Source organism: Cryptotermes secundus, unplaced genomic scaffold, assembly GCF_002891405.2.
Source record: "Cryptotermes secundus unplaced genomic scaffold, Csec_1.0 scaffold2193, whole genome shotgun sequence".
Lineage (NCBI taxonomy): Eukaryota > Metazoa > Arthropoda > Insecta > Blattodea > Kalotermitidae > Cryptotermes > Cryptotermes secundus.
In genome coordinates, this window is record NW_019724786.1 from 48,680 (window position 1) to 57,378 (window position 8,699).

At 40.8% G+C, this 8,699-nt stretch overlaps 1 protein-coding gene across 1 annotated transcript in view; it reads left to right on the forward strand.

The window, feature by feature from the left end:
• LOC111863111 overlaps window positions 1-8,699 on the forward strand; it is a gene marked incomplete at its 5' end in the record, with an annotated part of 151,082 nt that overhangs the window by 8,802 nt on the left and 133,581 nt on the right. The gene's annotated exons all lie outside the window — the stretch shown is intronic.

Below are 8,699 nucleotides of genomic sequence, written 5' to 3' on the forward strand. Positions count from 1 at the left end.
CGTCACGCAGCCTTCTTCTTTGTTGCTTTCCCCACGAATTACCAAGGAGAGGGGCGCTAGATAGACTCATAAATCATCACCTTGGCTTTTAAGCCCCGTTCGACCGTAGACAGTCCATGCTGATGTATTAAGAAGTGGCGTTTCAGAGCACACAAGAATTAGTCCCCTAAATTGAATGTTCTCCGATCAATAGACATTTTAATAGCGCGTTAATACAAAAGTAAGAGTTTTGCATTTACAGCGGCTTTCTGCCTTCCTTTCAGTTATAATTTTGAAATTAGTTTGCATATTGGCCCAACAAATGAATTAATGGCATAGAATATATGACGCGACTAAAATATAATTTTTTGTACGCCAATTTTGACAGACGATGTTTTCAGAATAAGAACAGAGAACATTTATAAATAACAAAAAGTTCTTTGGAGGCCTAATCGCTTAATTTCTTTTCAAACGAAATGGTGAGCACAGAAAATGACGCATCCAACAATTTTATTATTGTATTTGTATTCGTTGCCGCGTTAACATTTTGACCGAGTCGTTGCCTAGCAACCATAAGGGGATGCACATATAACCACAGACTAATAGGAGGGATTTATGAGGTACGCATTTGAAATGGGCTCAGAGCGCCATGATGTTGTCACGTGTATGGAGTGTGACTATACACAGGTTTTAGATCAAAGACTCGGTTTATTCCAATCTTTGATACAGCTCGTGACTACACTTTAGAGTTCACTGTGACACACACGCACTAATGTACACACGGTCATGTTTTCACTGCCGTTGCTTGATAGCGGCTTACAACGGCGGACGTTCCACTTCCTGTGGGTTCTCGAACTGTTCGCGATCTCAGCTACCAGCTTTTAGCAGCAACAGCTCACAGTGTTTGAGCCCTTGTAGTCCTCTAAGTAACTGCAACAAAGTCAAAGTCACTTACTTTACGACTGCCCCTTTACCGCCTCTCATTTGCTAACTAGTTCTGCTTATAACATCTCGGCACAGACAACAAAGAAAACACCGTTCCCTATTGCAGTGCAATGGCTGCTTAGCGATGGCATGACGTACGTCTATTTCTTTATTCGTTGCGCAGCCATCGGCGAAGACTGCGCAGAAAACCTGTCTAGTAAGGGCCGGTTGTTGTGACCACAATTTTTGCTTTGAGCGAATATGCGACATTACAAATACATTCGAAAGTTTATGGGGGGGGGGACTCGCAGACATACACACAGCATGGTTATCTCATAAGCCTACTTTTATTTTTTTTTTCAAAATAAGGAAAGTAGGCTAAAAATTGATTTAGATAAAAATTGGTCTTTAAACGAACGTCGTATTAGACATAGGCTTTTAAACGTTTAAATACTTGATCAAAAAAAATTTGATTAAGGCTAAATAAGTGTTGATCTTCCCTTCGCATGATCTGATTATGCAAAATTTAAAATGTGGAAAACTATTGAAAATTTTGTAAAATTTGAGATTTTCACGGCGGTGACTATGATGAAAGCAGTATTCTGGGATGTGTCGCCGTGTAGATATAGTGCTAACCGACGTTTCGGGGGAACGTATCACCTCCATCTTCAGGGTAGAAACAAGAAAGAATCCGCGAGCGAACCAGCGTGAGCAGGTGCAACAGTCTGTTGCCTGCTTACTTAGTTAGTTAGTTATTAGAGAGGGTGGGTTTCCACATGCACTTAGACCTGTAGTGGTCCACTGTGCTTCCCTCTATGATTTCTACCAGTCTCTATATCCTACCGGTACTGGTGCTTACCATCAGTCCCGCCCAGCCAGCGAGACCGGCTCTACTAGCTGAGAGGTATCTATAATGCTTCCCCCATCTNTATCTGTTGGGGCACCCCTGTTCTGCATGTCTTCTTCCTCGCTGGACATTGAATAATCAAGTAGATCATAATTGTTGGTGTCCGTTTGGAGTGGTTGCATGGGGGTAGTCGCTGTTGGGGTGGTGTGTCTGGGTGGTATCTGCGATAATTGCTGGTCCTGGTTGTAGTGTCTTGTGTATGGATTTGGGTGATTCGGAATGTAGGTATTTACGTTCATGTTGGGTTGAGGTTGGATGATGGGTGAATAGTGTATATTAGGGTGACCCTGTATGTTTTGAGGGTAGAGAATGTTTGATTGACCCGGTACATTTGAGGTATATTGGGTGTTCGTTGGGTACTGTGTGTTTATGGAAGTGTTTGTTTGCCCCTGTAGATTAGGATGATGGTAATACATACTGTTATTCGAGTCTGTTTCGCATTGGAGCATTTAACCAGTCGTCCCAGCGAGATGATCACTACTGCTTTCAAACAGTATACACTTTCTCAATACTTGTTTACTATTCTATAGTCAGCAGAGCACTCCGCACTTGTTCACTACTCGGAAGTCAGATGAACACTCCAATAAGGAAAGTAGGCTAAAAATTGATTTACATAAAAATTGGTCTTTAAACGAACGTCGTATTAGACATAGGCTTTTAACCGTTTAAATACTTGATCAAAAAAAATTTGATTAAGGCTAAATAAGTGTTGATCTTCCCTTCGCATGATCTGATTATGCAAAATTTAAAATGTGGAAAACTATTGAAAATTTTGTAAAATTTGAGATTTTCACGGCGGTGACTATGATGAAAGCAGTATTCTGGGATGTGTCGCCGTGTAGATATAGTGCTAACCGACGTTTCGGGGGAACGTATCACCTCCATCTTCAGGGTAGAAACAAGAAAGAATCCGCGAGCGAACCAGCGTGAGCAGGTGCAACAGTCTGTTGCCTGTTTACTTAGTTAGTTAGTTATTAGAGAGGGTGGGTTTCCACATGCACTTAGACCTGTAGTGGTCCACTGTGCTTCCCTCTATGATTTCTACCAGTCTCTATATCCTACCGGTACTGGTGCTTACCATCAGTCCCACCCAGCCAGCGAGACCGGCTCTACTAGCTGAGAGGTATCTATAATGCTTCCCCCATCTACCAGAGGTATTAGAGACTGCTGTTGGGCGGGAAACGTCCGTAATTTGGCTCAGTGACCTCCTTTGGAGATATGAGGTTCTTTTACGTGCCGTAAAGCTACGACACGGGACCCACGGCTTAAAGTCCCTCCCGGAGGATTTGTTCCCTGAATTTTTCCGCCCTTAAAAATTCGACGACCTCCGCCGGGTATTTGAACCCGCGTACTACGAGTCATGAGGTGGGAGCGTTACCTCTAGACTACGGAGGCCGCTTGTCTGCTTACTTAATATGTGTATGTAGACAGTTCCAGTGTGCTTGAATGCTGTGATAGTTTGAGAGCTGTAGATGAAGACTTTATTCGTAGATTTGGAGTGGCCCCTTCCCTTTAATTATGCCCGCATTTATTTTTCTCATACCTCCAAGTTGACATTATAATCCAATCGAAATCTGACTCGTCTCTGGCCGTTCTGTTTAGACAAGCGGTACAGCTGTCGCCGTGAATGTCTTTGGGAACAGCTTAAGCAGCTTCGTTGTCTTGCATACGTTGAGCGCACAGGGACTGGTCTTCACTCACGAACTACGCCACTTTCGTGAATGTCAAAGAAACGCTTCCTGCACACCTGCTTGAAACAGCCTCTAATCGCGTGTGATGGGCTTCCACTTAGACCCTTGTAAACCTAGCCTCATTGCATTACCAAATTAATGGTTCTTGTAACATCTGCACGGATCCCTTCTTCGTTTGTCATTCTGACTATAAAAGACGTATGAAATGGATGTCATTTATTATTTTAGCTCCTTTATGGCCTTCTCTTCGTCCATCTTACGTTATAAGTTATGGAAAATGCCAGAAATATAAGTTCAGTGCGATATGTAACTCAAAATGTCTGTAACGGGTAGATACGCTCTGGGGTCGACACAAAAACTTTTCCCTGCTTCCGAACTGTTTAGACGAGATAATACATTTTTAAATATTATATAAAATATTTTACACAGAAAACGAGTGAATGTCGTATTTATATACAAAAATTCTTCATCTTCAGCATCTTTATTAAACGAAGAAAATAGCAAAAATATCTTCATAACTTGTACGCTTCTCCAAGTATATTTAGAATGATCAAGTCAATGAGGATTAGGTGGCCAGGGCATGTAGCACGAATGGGGGCGAGGAGAAATGCATATAGGATATTGGTTGGAAAACCGGATGGAAGGAGACCACTGGGAAGACCAAGGCGTAGGTGGGTGGTTAATATCAAAATGGATCTCAGAGAGATAGGATCAGATGTAATGGATTTGATTGATTTGGCTCAGGATAGGGACCAGTGGAGGGCTCTTGTGGACACGGTAATGAACCTTCTGATTCCATAAAATACTGGGAAGTTCTTGAGTAGCCGCAGAATTGGCAGGTTCGCAAGAAGGGCTCAGCTCCATGAGCGATGAGTGAATAGCAAAAATACGCCTTGTCACAAAAATAAAGGAAGCTAAGAGAAGGAAAACAAATTAGGTACATAATCACAGCAAATTCTCAAAGTGTAAGATTTCAGGCTTTCACGGCGGTGACTATGAAGAAAGCAGTNCAAAGGACCACAAACCCATGCCTTAAATAAACAAATAAACAAAGAATATTAAGAAAAAGGGTGCATTACACAGAACATACCTAAAGAATATAACACTAAAGAGAAACTCTGATATGTAGACAACAAATCAGCATCCGAAAAGAACCCCAAGCCGCAACTCCGAACACTAGCGCCACCGACAGCGCCTCGAAACTAAGAATATTGTAGTTTCTAAAGGGTTCTGACGATGATGTGTAACACAGAATTACTGGGTTTTGGGGACTGGTCCAGTGATTGAGATTAGCTTTTTCTAAGGGACCCAATTGAGGACGAAAACAGATTCAGTTTCCGAAACGTTTTTTTTTTCTAGAGAACCGGACGATGGAAAAAGTAAAAAAGAGAGAAATTCTTTAAGAATATTGGCTTCAGCAATGGCACAAACAGAAGAAACAACACAGTTACGAAGTCCCTAGGACAATGATTAATTAATGTTTTTTTTAATTCTCTTAGTGGGGGTGGAGTCCAACTGGATCCACTCGGCACGGCGCCCACTGATTGGCCTATTGTAGCCTGCCCCGGGTGATTATGATGATGGAGAATTTGGTGGAATGAAGATTGGCAGGGGAAACCGGAGTACTAGGAGAAAACCCGTCCAGCGCCACTTTGTCCACCACAAATCCTACTTGACCAGACCCGCGATCGATCCCGGGCCGCCGCGGTGGGAAGCCAGCTACTAACCGCTTTTGCTATAGCGCGGCCACTAACACAGTGATAATCCAGGGCACAACGAACATGAACCTGTAAATGAACAGATTACATTCTCTTTATTCTTAATATTTTAAACACTGACAGATTTTTATAACTTCTCATGAAACAATGCTGTTAACTTTTGGAATTTAATGTAAACATTGACCATCGAATGGAAGAAATATTTCAGTGGAAAACGAGGATGGACAACTAAGGCGAAACATGTAGTTGAATAAACATTAATATTTAATTATTATTAATTATATTGCATATTATATTGGCTTAAACCTCAATATAATAAAAGCGTTTTACCTTACTTCTGAAAACTATAGAACATTTATTTATTGTCTTTTTTTTTTCAATGGCTCTTCCGTCCCGTTCAGGTCCCAGGCTTCATTCAGTTCCGTAATCATTTTTCACAGACAGCAGGACTCCTCGGACGACTGATGAGCCCGTCGCAAGGCCTCTACCTGAACACAGGACAACACAAACACAGAATAAGCGCATACACACACTAAACATCCTTGCCTTATGTGGGATTCGATCCCACGATCCCAGCGTCCGAGCGAGCGAAGACAGTTCATGCCTTAGGCCGCGCGGCCACCGTGACCGGCGTTCGTTGTCTTAACCATGACGTAATTGTAAGGCATTTATATCCTGCTTTGAAGTTTCTACTGCTTTCGTCCATAAGAAGACAGAAGAGGCTTACGAAGTCACCATGCTCTAAGTTTATTCCTGTGTATGTGTTCTGCCCTATTCAACTTTTAAACCACTTAGCAGATTCTAACATAAGAACATTATTCTGAGTGCGGCTGTACCAATGTAGTGCTTCACTCGGAAATAAGAACATGGCCGATATTCTGACTCGTGAGGTGGCAGCCATATTTGCTTCACTTAATACAGATTCCTGAAACTGTGTGGTAATGTATCTACATAACCCGCACAACCGTTATCAGGGTAATTTTTGTAGACTATAAAATAACAGCGTAGCATGCATGCGAAGTTTTTATTTAGCCTTCAGTTTGACAGCGATAACTAATGGACCACTGGATCTAAGAATATGAAATTATGTAGGTCTATGAAGATAGACAGTAAAGATGAGTATAAATTAAATATGAAACATCGTTTGTATGTCAGCGACTGTAAACACAGAGACGGAACAGAGCTTCAGATTTTCTTGCAAATTTCATCCATAATATAAATTTTAATAATTAGTTCCTCCAAGAAATAAAGTGTTAATAAAGATAATTCGGTTCATTTGTTAGAGTGATTGTCGACAGCGAAGTAAGGCTGTAACAGACAAGCATATACATCCATTTTATTCTCACTTTCACTCACTCATGGAGCTGAGCACTTCTTGAGAAGCTACCAGTTGTGCAGCTACTCAAGAACTTGCCAGAATTTTATGGAAACCGAAGGTATATTACCGTGTTCACAAGAGCCCTCCACTCTTCCCTATCCTGTGCTAGATCAATCCAAGCCATACCACGCCATCCTATCTAAGTAAGATCCGTTTTAGTATTATCTATCCACATACCTCTCGGTCTTCCTAGTGGTCTCTTTCCTTCTGGCTTTTCAGCCAATATCCTATATACATATACAAGGCTGCATTTTGTTAGGTTACAGCTAAACCTGTTTAAAACACATGGAAATAATCTATAATTATTTACTTAACATAGAAGAACTCCATTTTGAATAATGTGGGAACTATTACTGTATTAAAATAAATAGTATGTAATTTTGACCTTGGAAACATAGTGAAGATGTAACAAAATGAAGGAACGTGACCAGATTGGTATCAGTAGGTTTCTGTTGGTAAAACTATGTTCAGAAAATTGAGAATAGATTTTAAAATGTGAGAGACATGGTAATTTACAGTTTCAAAAACTTAAAACCTTGTTAAGGATAGCTGTGGGTCTGTAATTTTAAATAGAGGAACCTCTACTATTCTAGAAATGAAGAAAATTTGTACTTGCTTTTACAAGTTATGAAAAGTACTGTAAATAATCGAAGATTAAATACAAAACTGGAATGGAGTTAAACATTTTCAGAACAACCACTTGTAAGGGAACAGTTTTCTTCCAGTCAGATTAATTGATTTCAATGGACTGAGCCGTTCTGAGCATTTCGTACATTACAGATAGGGGTGGGTGCTACCAATTAAAGCTTTTTTACAGTGAGTAGCCTAAAATGATATTCCAGAACACAAACTGCTATAAGCATACCAGATATGTTGTGGTAAACTTTAGCAGTATCACGAGGTCTAGTTTTAAAAGTTCCGTCGATTTTAAACTGTACTAAATCCGCAATCTAAACTTCTATACATAGTTCCTAAACTTCTTTGGGTAAAATTCTAAATTTTTACCAGTGGATTTGACGCAACGAAGGTGATCAGACGAAATGGTTATTTTAAACAGTAAAAGTGAAGCTATCCTTGTAACAGGCCATGAAGGCCCATAGGGTTGTGAGACATCGAGGCTCTCACGTTTTCTCTAGACAATAGGCTCACAGATGGCGGTAAGATTGCCAGAAGCGCCGGCCGCCCTTTACCTCCAGGAAGATTCCTGGTATTCATTTCTGTTAAGGGCTGAGTCGACCCCAGGGCAATAATGCGGCTGGAAGTATTATGTAAATTGAAAGAAAAATCCTCCTCATTGGGCCCCGAACCCGCGGCCCTTCGGCTTGTAGTATAATGCCCCAATCAACTGCGTACCATAAAAATTGTTTAAAAAACCGGTTTGTCTTGAACTTTCTGAAATGCCTATCAAATTCGTTTTCTGTTGTTAGAGAATTTCAGTTTCCCAGAAAGCCAAGGGGGACAGTTATGCTTCTTGATGTACGCAGAAAGAGCAGCTAAATTTATGGCTCGGGTCATTGTAGGGAGAAGGTCAGTCATAAGTAGACACTGCAAAGTGTAGCATTGCATAGCTCCCATCAAAATATTTTTTCAAGGAAATGGTAAAATTTTGTTTAGAACGTCTGATTGGCATCGGAGCGGATCACAGTAGCCGCGCAATCTGAGGCATGAACTGACTTCGCTCGCTTAAACGCTAGAATCGTGTGTTCGAATCCCACTCAAGGCATGGTTGTCTGTATTTTGTATGCTTATTCTGTGTTTGTGTTGTTCTTTATGTAGGTAGGGGCCTTGTGACGGGCTGATCCCCTGTCCAAGGAATTCTACCAACTGTGTATAGAATCAAGAAACTGAAATAAGTGGCCAAGGCCCAATAGCAGTAGTTAAATTCAATTCAAATCTTTATTATTTATGAGCTGAGCCAACAGCCCCAAGGCCAATTACAGACACAGCACAGTGTAGATAGAAGTAGTTACATACTGGACAAACACAACATAAATTCAAAGACTAATTAAAAGTAAATATTGGAGGAAAAACACATTAATACATATAAGGAAACAAACAAAATAACAATACTACTACTACTACTACTACTACTACTACTACTA